Source organism: Sciurus carolinensis, chromosome 7 (genome assembly GCF_902686445.1).
Source record: "Sciurus carolinensis chromosome 7, mSciCar1.2, whole genome shotgun sequence".
NCBI lineage: Eukaryota > Metazoa > Chordata > Mammalia > Rodentia > Sciuridae > Sciurus > Sciurus carolinensis.
In genome coordinates this window covers 16,746,904-16,761,760 of record NC_062219.1, presented here as the reverse complement: position 1 = coordinate 16,761,760, position 14,857 = coordinate 16,746,904, and the positions used below count along the sequence as shown (strand labels likewise).

The following is a 14,857-nucleotide window of genomic DNA, read 5'->3' as shown; positions in this document are numbered from 1 at the left end:
ACAATGAATTTTAAAAATAGTACCATTTAGGAGGGGAAACCCTCACTGATATAGGAGTTAAGAGATCAGGTTATAGTTTTGGCTCCATCTCTGTGCTTATTTCCAAGTCTATAAATGGATTAACCTTACTTACTTCCATCAATAGTTACAATGATTTAGAAAAATAACTGTAAGAGAACTTTACTAAGCATATAAAACATTCAAATGCAAAGGATTACTAAGTGAACAATACAACAGGCAACCTCTCAATAACTTCACCTAGTAGCTCCAATTTTAGATTTATAAATTAGTATAAGATTTTCATTAGAAGAAAAGGTACTGCTGCTTTAAAAAGGTTTTTAGCTGGGTGTGGGGGCACAAATCTGTAACCCAAGCTACTAGGGAGGTTGAGGCAGAAGGATTCCAAGTTTGGGGTCAGCTTGGGCAACTTAGCGAGATCCTATTTCAAAATAAAACTTTTAAAAGGGTCTAGGATGTAGTGCAATGGTAGAGTTTTTGCATAGCATACACAAGGCTCTGGGTTCAACTGCCAAAAAAGTACAAAAAAAAGAGTTACTTAAATCACTAATCTAGAAGTTTTCTTCATGCTTCTAAAAGAAATGTTTGGGTTTATTCTCCAAACTGCAAAGACAGTAAGATTATCAACAATGAGACTGGGAAAGGATTACTGAAGTCAACTTCTTAGTATTCCTCAGTTATGCATGCATGTCTTCAACACACTGAAAGAACAGTCATTTAGAGTCTACTTATATGTTTCCATTGATGGGAAAAATTACTAACTCAAGAAAGTCAGCTAGGTCCAGTGGCATACACCTGTCATACCAGCAAGTCAGGAGAGTAATGCAGAAAGATTGCAGGTTCAAGACTAGCCTCAGCAACTTAGTAAGGAGTTCAGCAACTTAGGGAGACCATGACTCAAAATAAAACAGGCTGGAGATTTAGTTCAGTGGTTGAGCACTCCTGGGTTCAATCCCAGTGCAAAAACAAAAACAAAGGGCTAGGGGAGATAGCTCAGTCCGTAGAGTGCTTGCCTTGCAAGCACGAGGCCTTGGGTTCGATTCCCAGTACCAAAAAAAAAAAAAAAAAGAGTGAGCCACCCCATTTGTGATTTGTAATAATTTTGTAATAACTGTTAGAAAGGTGATCTTCATGAGAAGCATCATGAAATCTCTCAGTGCCTGTGGATAGCCCGATACTGATCAGTGCTAAACAATTCTGCCTGTGTTCTTTTCTAGTCATCCTAAAATTTCTGGCTATCTCTACCTTGTAAGTGAACAAAATCAAGTTCAGTTTCCATAAAACAGTATGGAAATGGTACTGCCAGGATTTGAAACACTGTCCTTATCATCTATTGGGAGTCTATTTCCATCCTCATTAAAGGTAATTATCACTCATGTTACATAAAGATGTCTATAGATAGATATGCAGATATCTCTTTCTTGTCATTTAAATCTCTGTCCTGTTTCTTTCTCAGAGCCTTTTCCTTGGTCACCTGATTTACCCTGTGGCTCACCCTTCCCTACCCCCCCATACTAGGAATTAAACCCAGGGCCTCACACATGCTAGGTAAGCACTTTACCTACTGATTTATGTCTCCATCCCTTTTTTTTTTATTTTACTTTCTTTTGAGACTGGGTCAGATGAAATTGTCCAGACTTAGTTGTCCAGACTGGCTTTGAACTTGTGATCCTCCTCCCTAAGCCTCCAGGATAGCTGGGTTACAGGTATGTGACATCCATGTCGAGCTGTTTCATTTTCTTGACAGTACTTATCACTATCACTTATCACAGAATAGCCCTACTTGTTCATCTGTTAATTGTTCACTTCTCCTTACTTAAATAAAAGCTCCAGTACAGGACTGTTTCATCATCACTGTCTGTGTACTACCTGTAAGACAGCCTGGCAAATAGTGAGTACTTAATAAATGTATACATACATACTGAACAAACGAAATAAACATGCACATCCTAAACATCCCCAGTTCCTTTAACATCCCCAGTTCCTTTAAGTTCATTTTAATCAACTCTTTTGGATACAATCTTACTTTGTCAGAATTCTTTAGATGCTAGAAAAGCATAGCACATAATAACAGAAAAGCAAAGAATGGGACTCAGGTACTTGTTCAATTCATTAATTAGCACTGGGGACTTAGGCACAATTTTGCTGCCACTGATGCTTGAGGTATAATGGCTGGAGTAACATCTATCTTATCAGTTAAACAAGAATTAAAAGGAACAATACAATGCAACTACAGGTATATACATACAAGTATGTGAAGATGTAGGATGTTCCTTGCAACATCATTTATAATAGCAAGAGGACTTCAACCTAGATCAATGGAGGGGTATTCAAGTAATTCATCGTAAATCTATATAATATTTGACTAAGTCAAAAAGAATGATGTACTTTTATCTAAATGCACTGATGTGAACAGATACCACAATATTGTTGGTTTTTTTTTTTATTGTTTTGTTTTGGCAGTACTGGAAGTTCAATCCAGGGTCTTGTACATGCTAGGTAGGCAACTACATGCCCAGTCCTGTTTTTACTTTTTATTTTGAGATAGGTTTTCACTGAATTCCCCAGGCTGTTCTTGAACTTTGGATTTTCCTGCCTTAGCCTCTGAAGTAGCTGAGATTACAGGCATGTGCCATCATGCCCATCCATAACATATTCTTTTTGTGTGTGGTACTAGGGATTGAACCCAGGTTCTCCAGCATGGTAGGTAAGCTCTCTGCCATTGAGCTACAGCCCCAGCCCCACAATGTATTTTTAATCAAGAACAACAACAAGAAAACAACTTAGTTCCAAAAGGTTCACATTTTAAAAACTATGAATAAAGTAAAACCTAAAAAAAAAGCAAGCTTCAAAAACAAATATATTTCATGTTCTAAAATATATTACAGTGACGGTTGCACAACTCTGTAAATAAGCTAATAACACTGAATTACATATTTTAAATAGGTAAACATTGTTATGTAAATATTTTTTTAATTTCTAAATAATTATTATAGTGAAATACATAACATAAATGTGCCCTTTTAACCAATTTTTATAATTTATAACTTAACAGAGTTGTTAAAATAAACCCACTTTTTATTTTAAAAAATTTATATTTTAAAAAATTAATTATATTCCACATACACACATATTTGTAACAGGACTGAAACAGGACAAAGACCTATTAACAGACCACCAAAAGTAGTTTCTTAATGGTTTTGCATGATTTATAAGTATTTTTGTGGTAAAATAGCTAAATTAGTTATGAACTATCAAGCAACATGACAAGTAGCCCACATTTCTCCATTTTGTTTAAAAAAAAAAAAAAAACTTCTGTCACACTGTCTTACAGAACACTAAAAATTATGCACATTCTATCTACAACATAACCCAATCTAGTGATTCATCTCATACACAAAATTAGGACATACCTTATACTTTTTTGAAGGAAGATGGTCCCTAATAATAATTTCTTTTCTAAGTCTTCCCAAAATATTAATTAATAACTTACTGATAAATTTTTCTACGCTTAAAATTTAGTTCACCATCTAGCATTTGCAGAATTCACTTGTGGCCTTTTCTGAAAGTTAAGATATTTTCTGTAGCTGCTGGATTTTACCATTTCTCAAAGATTAAAGATTAATAGTAGTTGTGCAATTTCACATGTCAATTCTCTCAGTATTGGGATTGCAATTCATTTATGCTGTCTATGTGGCTTTCTTTTTTTGGTGTGTGGCAGGGTGGGCTCTGGAGATCAAACCAGGAGGGCTTTAACACTGAGCTACATCCCCCCTCCTTTTCATTTTTTGTTTAGAGACAGGGTCTCCCTCAGTGGCTTAGGACCTCAATAAATTGCTGAGGCTGTGATTCTCCAGCCTTACTCAGCCTCTCAAGTCACTGGGGTTACTAGCTTGTGCAACCAACCAGCACCCAACTTAGGTATTCTTTTAATGTTACACGTATTTTAACTATCATTTTTATTGTTGTTGCTGCTGCTGTTTTACTGTTTCCAAGAAAATAAACATAGTTTTGCTTCTCTTAAACACAAACAAACAAAACCCCAAACTTCCTTTTCCCTAACATGGGACCTGGTCAACAGTAGGAACCACATTACTGCTTTGTTCAACATCTGTTGAAGTCTATTATTAAATGCAGGTGACTCCTCTCTTCTTTTTACTGCTGAGAAAATAGTTTTATTGGGGCTGGGGATGTAGCTCAGAATGCCTGAGGCCCACAGACCACCACAGAGAGAAAAAAATAGTTTTTTTGTGTTATCTAATTATAAAAAGATGTGGGGTTGGGATTGTAGCTCAGTGATAGAGCACTTGCCTAGCATGGGTGAGGCACCAGGTTCGATCCTGAGTACCACATACAAATAAATAAAATAAAGATATTGTGTCCATCTACAATTTAAAATATATTTCTTAAACAGATGCATTCTTATTGAAATATTCACATACGTTATAAATATATAAAGTAGAAGTCTTTTATAATTTACCTCCCTCTACAGAGAATCATTATAGTGAGTTGAATAATGACCTCCCCCAAAATATCTACCTCTTAATCCCTGGAAGTTGTAAATGTTACCTTATTTGAAAATGGGAACTTGGTAGATGTGATTAAATTAAGAATTTGGGTGTGGGGTGGGGTAAAAATAAATAAATAAGTAAACAATCTCACCTGAGTGCAATTACAGATGTCCTTGTGAGAGGTGTAAAGAAATTTGGGGGGCTGGGGAGATAGCTCAGTTGGTAGACTGCTTGCCTTGCAAGCACAAGGCCCTGGGTTTGATCCCCAGCACCCAAAAAAAAAAAAGAAAGAAATTTGGTAGACACAGAAAAGGAGGCAATGTAATGATGGAGGCAGAGAATGGAGTGATGTGACCAGAAGTCAAGGAATGCCCACAGTCAACAGAAATTGAAGTGCCAAGAAACAGTTTCTCTCCTAGAGCCTTTTGAAGAAAAATAACCTTGCTAACACCTTGTTTTTGGACTTTGGTCTCCCAAACTATAAGAGGATAAATTATGTTGTTATATGCCACCAAGTGTGCAGTGATTTTTTAAACAAGCCACAGGAAACTAATATAATCACAATTAACACTGCACATTCTAAAATGTACTACTACTAACTGCCACTAACCAAATACACAAAATGTAACATATTAATCTTTTACATAAACATGAATTTACAAGAAAAGAATGTAGTATTGTCCAAATTTGCCATATTTAATCTTATTTTCCGCAGAGCATTTTATGAGATTCATGTTCTACAGAATAAACTTGAAAAAATGCTGGACCAGAGAGATTCACTCTTTCTGTTCTGTAATTCTGTACTTTGGTGAGTTAACTCCTAACATTGCTAACATCTAAGTGAGCATGGTCACAGAGATATCTGAGTGCTAGTATGTGTGTAATAGTGTGGTGTAGGTTTAAATAAATGAACTTATTTTATCTCTTTCATGTACATGTTGAAATACTTGTCAATAAAACAATGTCTGGAATTTATTTCAAAACAATATAGTTGAGGGGGATCATGAACTGAAATTAATTTTCATGCATGTATGAGTTTGTTGGAATGAACCTAACTACTATGTATAACTATAAAGCGCTGACCAAAAAATATGTAGTTGTGCACTGAAATGGATGGGAACAAAATAGAAAATTTCTAACACTCCTTCCTGTTTAGGTGACAATGCAGGTCACATTTTGAGACACTGGCTTCATAATATTAAGGGAATGTAGATCCCTAAGGCACTGTGGATAAAGACTCTCTACTGACAACCACTGAATTTTGTGTGCAAAACAGAAATCTCTGTTGAGTTAAGCCACTGATATTTGGGATTATTATTCGTAATATTGTGGAAATAGACAAAGACTGCCCAGATGAAAGCAAGTAGAGGCTGCTTATTCAGAGCACCTATAGGAAGAAAGTTACCTACTATCACTTGTGCTTGGTAGATTCAAAAACAGGCAGAAGAGTGGGAAAGCTTTATAGCAAAACAAAAAAAAAGACAAGGTATGTGTTGATATAGATTGTTGCCAAGGGGAAGTTGGAAGTGGGCTTACTAGAAAAGGCCATCTTAACTGATTCATTTGAGAAGTCTATCTAGTTTTCTCTAATTGGTACTGAATTGGAAGTAGGCAAAAAAATTAGGGAGACTGGTAGTTACTGACCAAGTCCAGACTATTTGGACCCACTGCTACAAAGGATGTGGGTCAGAGTTGTAGTTATATACATGATCTGACCATTGTCTATTTGTATATTCAGTTTCTCATTATTCTAATACAGAAATTGGTAGCTAGAAGTAGGTGCTACTACAACAGAAACCTATGCAGTATTAGCTTAGTGACCAGCCTAAGGGCTGTGAGGATACTGATCCTGGACACTGGGAAAATGGAGAACCATGATTCACAGTGGCAAAATATCTGGGAAAGCTGTTGCCTATAATAACTTACAAAGTGACGAGGAACCTATCGTAATCCTACGAAAAGAGTTTGGAAAAAACAATCTCAGAAGCATATACTGATTGCTACTGGCTATTGGCAAAGTACAGTTATGTGCCACAAAACAATGTTTCAGTCAGTGAAGGGCCACATATTTGAAAGTGGTCCCATGAGAATATAATGGAGTTGACAATTTATTATCAGGTGACATCACAGCACAATGCATCTCTCCCATGTCTGTGGTGATGCTGATGTAAACAAACCTACTGTGATGCCAGTCAAATAAGACAGCACTTACAATTATGTACTACATAATACTTGATAAATGACATTACTGAGTTATTTACTATATTTTCTTATCATTAGGGTGTAATCTTTCTACTTATTAAAAAATAAAGTTTACTGAAAACAGTATGCAGGTTAGGCCAGCAGGAGCCTCATACATCTTTGTTCACTTCATCTCTTGGGTACATTAAGAGACCATGTGAAGCCAGGTGTATGGTGGTACACACCTACAATCCCAGCTATTCAGGAGGCTGAGGCAGGAAGATACCAAGTTTGAGGCCAGGTCATGCAACTTGTCAAGATCCTGTCTCAAATTAAAAAAAAAAAAAAAAAAAAAATTTTTTCTTTTAAAAAAAGAGCTAGGGATATAGCTCAGTGGTACAGTGCTTATCTACAATGTATGAAGCATACTAGACAATTCCCAGTACCCCCACTCTCTGCAACACATACACAAAGAGAGACCATGTGAGTGAGTGATCTATATCATCTGGGTTTGTGTAAGTGCCTCTATGATCTTTGCACAATGATGAAATTGCCTAATGAGACATTTTCCTGATTATATCCCCTTGTTAAAGTAAAGCATGACTGTACTATAAGTAAAAAATTTACTGTAAGTAAATAAGTCAAGAAAGCAGCAGTTAATTTCAAAGTAGAAATAGATGGCAATAGAAAGAGTTCAAAACTGAAGTCTTTTCCAGGGTTAGAAAAGCAGCTTGCTCCTGGATTCCAAACAAGAAGACATCTGATTAAAAGAGAGCACAGATGCTGAAATCTCTTACCTAAGAAAGTGCCTCAGTGGTAAATATCACACTAAGGTTGTAGCCTTCCCACTCAGACCTAATAGCCTCAAATAACCAACTGAGAAGAGGAATGGAAGCTCTCAAATTTCTGGAAGAGGTTAACACATGATCTTCGGTGTGGTTACTCACACATGGAACTGATTAGAACCAAACAGAAAGAACAGAATAGTCTTAATGAACTTTAAGGAATGTTTGTTTAAAAAAAATTTTTTTTAAATAACCTTAAGTTCAGACTCAAAAAAAAAAAAAAAAAAAAAAAAAAAAACTGTGACCATTCAAAATTTAAAACCTTTGGGTCCTTAAGTTCTATGAGCGTTAAGCTAGCTGAGAAAGATCTGGATCTTACAGAAGGGGATTATTCCCACAATTTAAATGTGGCCATGGGTGAGAATGGAAAGAAACATCCCAGGAGGTTCTAAGACAACAATGGAAAAGAGGGTCTAAAAGAATAATGGACAAGGCTCATGGAGAATAATTCATTAGTGAGCTCTTGCCATGTAATCAAATCAAGGTCCAATCAAGGAAATCTCCCCTACCTCTAAGACTGGTTGCCTTTTAGTGCTGGTGGCTTATACAGTATCTGCCGATAGAGCCAGACGCAGTGGCACGTGCACATGAGGCAGGAGGATGCCAAGTGGGCAACATACTGAGACTCCTTCTCAAAAATTTAAAAAAGTTTTTAAAAAGGCTAGGGACATAGCTCAGTGGTACAGTGACCTTGGGTTTAATCCACAGTATATCGAAAAAGGAGGAGGAAGTGGAGGAGAGGGAAAGGAAGAGGGAGGAAGAAGAGGAAAAAAGAAATAATAATGTCTATGGAGATTTCAGTATTATTATAGACCAGCAATTGCTGTTTATCTCCCATTCTCCTTTTCTGATAATAAGAATATTTACTATTGCCCTCTCTTGCTCCACCACTGTAAACTGGTGACTGAGTGGGAGACAGAGAAAAGGAAGTGTTCAGAACTTAAGGGGACAATAAGAATAAGAATGAAAGTTTGAGGGGCTGGGGATATAGCACAGTGGGTAGAGTGCTTGCTTTGCAAGCATAAGGCCCTGGGTTCAATCCCCAGCACCGGGAAAAAAAAAAAAAAAAAAAAAAAAAAAAAAAAAGCAAGTTTGTGCAAGGTAGATTACTTCCTAGGTCTCTGGACCAAAAGGAGCCCTATCTGGACCCAAACAGAAATAACTGACATGTGGACAACAGGATGTATGAATCTAAGATGCTGACAAAAGTACACCATAATATTATGAACATCTTTGCAGAGCAATAAGTATATGTCCTTGATCCTAGGATGCATGTTTTCCATGTTTTCCCATATTGTAATATTTCTGAAATTGAATATCTTAAAATCTATATTAAAAGTTCCAACTGCTAAGAAGAGAAGTTCTGGAAGAACAAATACTGTACACGCCTAACTTAACCATAAATAAAAAGTGAAATCTCCTTGTCACCTCTATTGTATTATTTTCATTCATGGGACAGCATATGAGTCTCAAAACATTTTTAAAAGACTCCAGTATAAGATAGCATTTTGTACACAGAAACTGTCATACAATAGGCAGTGCAATAAGGCATGGATAATTGCCAAATTTAGGCAAGATCACAGAACTGTCAAAAGTAAAACAGATTCATGAAGCATATGAAATACCTATCAAAACCTTTGGAACAGTGGCACACACCTTTAATTCCAGCTACTGGGGAGGCTGAGGCAGGAGGACTGCAAGTTTGAGACTAGACTGGGCAATTTAATGAGACCCTGTCTCAAGTTTAAAAAATGGCTGTGGATGTAACTCAGTGGAACAGCATTTGTATAGCATTCAACAGGTCCTGGGTTCAATCCACAGGACTGCAAAAAAGGAAAACAAACAAACAAACCACATATATACATACACATGAATATATTTATATATACACTCAATTACAAAAACAATAAAGAGGTTGAAGACAATTAGCTAGTTATATGCTGGGTATTGTCATAAGCCTGTAATTCCAGCAGTTCAGGAGGTTGAGGCAGGAGGATATCAAGTTCAAAGCCAGCCTCAGCAACTTACCAAGGCCCTAAGCAACTTAGCAAGTCTCAAAAACACAAAAAGGGCTCAGTGTTATGTGCACCTGGGTTCATTCCCTGGTACCCTCCCCCTCCAAAAAATTTAGCTTGTTATAAAAAAACAACATGTCATCAAGATGTTTTGTTAACTACCCAAAGCTCAAAGTAATTAGAATCCTAGATTCTGAATGTGACACGATTTTATTATGAGAAATGAAAATTGTATACAGTTAACTGGATAAATACATGCTACTGATGATTAATAAAACCATGTTCTTTCCCCTAAAAATTGTTACTAAATAGATGGTTGTCTTACATTCAATGCTATTTCAAAACTAAAAAAATGACAACTCAACCTTTAAATAAATGTATATTAATTTCATCATGTATTATAATTTACCTGTCCCCTACTGATGCACATTTAGGAGGTCTCCCACCCCTTTTTTTTGCTATTATAAAATAATGTTGCAAACAAACAACTACTTAAATTACTGGTATTATTCTAGTTTTGAGGATAAGTGAATTCATTTCATTATGTTTTATAGCATACATGCATATAGCACATTCCTCAGACATATCAAAATTGGTTGCCAGGCATAGTGGTACATACCTGTAATCCAAGTGACTTGGGAAGCTGAGGAATTTCATGGCCAGTCTTAGCAAATTAACAACACCCTGTCTCAAAAATTAAAAAGGGCTGGGGTATAGTTCAGTGGTAGAGCTCCCCTGGGTTCAATCTCCAGTACCAAAAACAAAAAACAAAAACAAAAAACCAACAACAAAAAATTAATAAAAATATGCTGCAATAAAAATTCTTGAGCATTCCTTAAGATAAATTCCCAGAAGTAAAAATACTGGATCAAAGTGAATGCCTATGGCCAGGGGTATAGGTCAATGGTACAGTGCTTGTTAACATGTCTGAGGTCTTGAGTTCAATCCCCAGCACTGTGCAAAATAAGAAAAAACTAAATATGTGTGTATCATGTGTTAAAGAGAATGCATATTTAAAATTCTGATATTTATTCTTAGAATGTCTTCCAGAAAGGCATACTTATCTATAATTCCTTCAACAAGATATGGCCAATATTAAAATAATCAAATCTTACTAATCTTTATTACAGTGATATATGTCAAAATTCAAATTAATAACAAAGTTTTTTTTTTTTAAAGAACTCTTCAAAGAAGCCAGGTATGGTGGGACCTGCCTATAATTCCAGTTATTTAGAAGGCTGAGGCAGGAAGATCTCAAGTTGGAAGTCAACCTGGACCACAAAGGGAGTCCTTGTCTCAAATAAAGGAACTCTTACCTCTTTGACAGTACAATGGTGCTAGATTACTCTTCCTAATTAACAGTTCTAATCATGTCACTTTTCCCTATTAAATAACATTAAATTACTCCTTTAACTTAGTGGTTCTGGAGTCACATTGCCTGCTGTGACTCCCAGCTCTGTCACACACACTAGCTGTTTGACTCTGGGCAAGCTTCTTAACCTATGTGCCTCAGTTTCTTCATCTTCAAATAGGGGCAAAATTAGGTTCTATCTCATAAGGTTTTGTGAACGTTGAATAAATTTAGTACAAGTCAAATGTTTAGAACAAGCATCTGATGCATTGTTAGTTGTTATCTGCTTATCTCTGACCCATACTTCCCATTATCCCCATACTTGTACCTTATACTCTAATTAAACCAAATTACCGACTCTCAGATAATATGCCTTATGCTTTTCTACTTTCATGTCCTTAATCATATCTTTACTTTTTTTTTTTTTTTTTTGTACTGAGAATTGAGTTAGGGAGGCTTTACCACTGAGCTACATCTCCAGCTCTTTTTTTCTTTGGACAAAGGGTCTTGCAAAGTTGCTTAGGGCCTCACTAAATTGCTGAGGCTGGCCTTGAATTTGCAATCCTCCTGCCTCAGGCTCCAGAGTTACTGGGATTACAGGCAGGCACCACCTCACCTAGCACATCCTATTTATTCTTATTGGGAGAGTCACTGATATATTTCTTCTTGTAGAATTTATACCCAACCTTCAAGACCTCACTTAATGCAAACTTTCACTGCATTTCCATCTATTATCCTTTCCTGAAAACTATATTCTATTTGCATGATTTAAATAAAACATGCTTTTGTTTTCTTACTTTTTCCTACTTGGTTCAGATTCATAGAGCATGACTGATCTATCTATATGTTCAGAAAAAATATATATATGTGTGTGTATATATATATATATGTATATATATATGTGGTTAAGACAAGGAAATGAATTCAGAGATGTAAAGTGACCTTCACAAGGTCATGTAGTCAGCTGGATAATGCGAGGAATGGTCTCCTTACATCTAACCCAGTCCTGGGCTGTTTTCCTCATATCTACATCTTGAATTTCCTATAGGTAGAGTAAGATTCACTTATGCTTTTAAGGGACACAAATTATTTAGACTAAATAGATAAATTTCAATTGTTTTGAAATTTAAGACCCCTTTCAAAAATACAACTATCAGTAAATCCAAATACATATTGTTTCCTTGTCCAATTTAGGAAAAAAACAGGCACCATTACATGATAAGATTTCAAAGTGTCACCTTGGGCTGAATTATGAGAACAGCAATGACAATTGGTGGTGTTTTTCAGAGAGTAATACTCACAAATCTCTTCACATAAACATTCTCTTTCATTTACTTTCTAAGAACTAACTGATTAAAAGTAAAAACAAATGGCCCACGCCTGAAATCCCAGTTACTAGCTTGGCTGAAACATAAGTCTTGCAAATTTGAGGTCACCCTGGGCACTCAGCAAGACCCTCTTGCTAAGTTAGTCAAAATAAAAAAGGATGTACCTCGAGGTAAAAGCCCCTGGGTTCAATTCCCAGTACCACCAAAACAAACAAACAAAAATGAAAACAATAAGTATATTTTTATCTTCATGCTGCAAAAAGGTAATTTCTGCCTGACAATGTTGCTAAAATGACTAATAGTGGTGTTAAAAAAAAAAGTCCCCTACTAATGTCAATATCACATCTAAAATAACTAAGGGGAGGAGAGAATGTTCCAAGATTATATGTACATAGAACAAGGACTAACATTAAATCAAAAACAAAAACTCTGCCTATAAGTAAAAGCCAGATATCATACATTAAAAAATGTAGTGGAAGTGTTTAATTATTTTGGGGAGAAGCAAGGCATATTCAATCAATAGGCACTGAAAGAATGTGCCTTTTGCAGCATGTCTATGAACTAGTTTCTTGCAATAAGTTTATCAGAGGAACAAAACGCTACTTAAAAATCAGTCAAATTTCGCCACTGCAACCTGCCTGTCTACTTATTCAAAGGTAAGAGAAGTTGGGCTCAGTGGGGCAACTTGTAATCCCAGTGGCTGAGAAGACTGAGGCAGGAGGATCGCAGTTTCAAAGCCAGCCTCAGCAAATGTGAAGCGCTAAGCAATTCAGGGAGACACTGTCTCTAAATAAAATATAAAATAGGGCTGGGGATGTGGCTCAATGGCCGAGTACCCCGCCCACCCCCCAAAAAAGGTTAAGAGAAAACCTTGGTTAAGGCAATCACAATCATACGTATCTTAGCAAGGAACATTCATTCCAACTACAATGTCCTACATTTTCTTCCTCATGGAGCAAAACGGATAACCATTTTCAACCTTCAATAAATAGTTCATAAAAGTCTGACAAGTTTCATGATCTCAGGCATTCAGATGCATTTCCAAAACTGGAGTGATAATATTATTTGTGTTATAGATGATACTTATCGCTCACTGCACTCAGGAATAAGTTCTAGACGATGACACACATTTTAAGTCATATTTACATGAGTCGACAACCATTCACTTTGTTCCCTTATGAATGACTTTCAATTGAAGAAACCTGAGAATCGGGTTAAATAAAATCACCCGAGACTCATTCTTGGCGCTCCAAGTTCTGCTTCGAGTTACAATAAACAATGATCCCGAAACTGTCTTTCCGTCGTCTTCTGTATTTATATACACATTCCTAGTCCATAAAGCCACCGCCATCGCTCCCTCCACTTCCAACAGTGCAGTGACCTAACGTTGGAGCGTATGGAAAGGGTCCCACGATTTCTTCGAGTTACATCCAAAGACACGGCCCTCTGCGATTCAAAGAGCGGCAGTGGCTCCTTCGACGCAACCTTTCTTCGGAACCCCCTTTCCCTTTCCTACCCGCCGAGGCGCGGCGGGGGGCGGCCGCCGCGAGGCCCAGCAAGGCAGGCGCTTCGCAGTCTGACCTGCACGTCCGAGGCCGAAGAGCCTGGGGCTCTTCCTGCAGCACCGGGTGCGGCCAACCCTCGCTTCCCCAGGGCAGGGCTCAGTTCAGGCCAAAGCTACCAGCCAAGTCAGGCCCGGACCCGGCCGGCTCAGCCCGCCCGTCCGCGGCAGCCCCTGGACCCCCGCCAGCGGGGATGGGCGTGGGCCCCGGCGGCCACCGCCCGGGCAACGCTGACTCCGAGAGAGTGAGCCCCACCCGCTAGGCCAGCCCCGGACTCACCTGCAGGGGAGAGCGGGGCTCCCGGACAGCGGCCTCGGGCCGAGGGCCGGCGCCGAGGCGGCGGGGACGCGTCCCAGGGGCCCCGAGTGTCCCGGGTGGCGCAGGGCCTGGAGAGAGGCCGGTGGACTGCCGCGGGCCAGCGCGGCCCGTCGCGGGGGTCGCGGGGACCTGGCTCTCCCTCAGCACCAGGCCGCCGCCGCCGCCGCCATTTTGCCTTCGACTCCGTGTCGCCGCGGCCGCCCTCCGCTGCAGATTTACCGGATGTGCGCATTTCCCGGCGGCGCTTGCGCGGGGGCCGAGGACTGGGGGCTTCGGGCCGCCCGGCCGCCGAGAGCGAGCGCGCCGCTGGCGGCCTCGCCGCGCAGGCCGGTCGCCCGCCGCCCTGCGCGTGAGCGAGCGTCGCCCCACTACGCTCCGCCCGCCGCACCCGCTGGCGTGCGTGGCAGGAGACTCCCCGCCCGAGCCCACTCGGCCTACGCGGTAGCTCCCTCTATCCAATCGAGCTCTTTGGACGGAGAGAGCGGAGACGCGTCTCCAGGAGCTCGAGTCTCAGGAAGAGCATGAGTTGCGCGCAGAAGCCTCGGGTGGACTTCAGGGTTCGAGATTCCAGGGCTTGAATAACATCTGGTTCTGGCCGAGCACTCCTCCCGCAAGCCTGTGAGCTCCCAGCACCCGTGTGTGCTGCAGCAGCCCGAGGACGCCGTGAACCGCGAGCCGCCGGTCCCTAGCAGAGCAGCTCGGACTCGCCTTGATTGGAGTAACGGTGA

The 14,857-nt window shown here is 39.2% G+C and overlaps 1 protein-coding gene across 5 annotated transcripts in view; it reads right to left on the bottom strand.

Annotated features, from left to right (window-relative positions):
* The window catches only part of Lats1 (large tumor suppressor kinase 1), a 45,796-nt gene extending 31,243 nt beyond the window's left edge, over nt 1-14,553 (bottom strand). For 2 of the 5 annotated variants that reach the window (XM_047559532.1, XM_047559534.1), the window contains exon 1: nt 14,091-14,545. The gene's annotated coding sequence lies outside the window, so the exon portion shown is untranslated. Of the gene's footprint in view, nt 1-10,189; nt 10,208-14,090 lie in introns of those variants that run through there. The other 3 variants (XM_047559535.1, XM_047559536.1, XM_047559533.1) reach the window with 3 other exon arrangements.
* Between the last annotated feature and the right edge of the window lie 304 nt (nt 14,554-14,857).